The sequence below is a fragment of the Brachyistius frenatus genome, unplaced genomic scaffold (genome assembly GCF_029030835.1).
Source record: "Brachyistius frenatus isolate BFR_SWC_R1_liver_20210118 unplaced genomic scaffold, ASM2903083v1 Contig_375, whole genome shotgun sequence".
Lineage (NCBI taxonomy): Eukaryota > Metazoa > Chordata > Actinopteri > Embiotocidae > Brachyistius > Brachyistius frenatus.
Window position 1 is genome coordinate 30,722 of NW_027210974.1, and position 271 is coordinate 30,992.

Genomic DNA, 271 nt, shown 5'->3' on the forward strand with positions numbered 1-271 from the left:
ACCAGAGGAACATCCTGGTAAACCAACCAGTCATAACGCCATCTACTGGACTGGAGTGCTTAAAACTAGGTAGGCGGGTAAGAAGCGGATAAATTGTCTTTATTGTGCTCTGCTCTTTTAAATAGATAATGAAAACTCTCACTACTTCACACGAGGCTCCACCGAACACATTCCACGTGAAGGTTTGGTCCTTTAACGCAGCTGGAGGTACCTTCGCCTGGAGTTCGTGTTTCCAGCCGGACAACATTCGTGCCTGCACGAGCGCACGGGA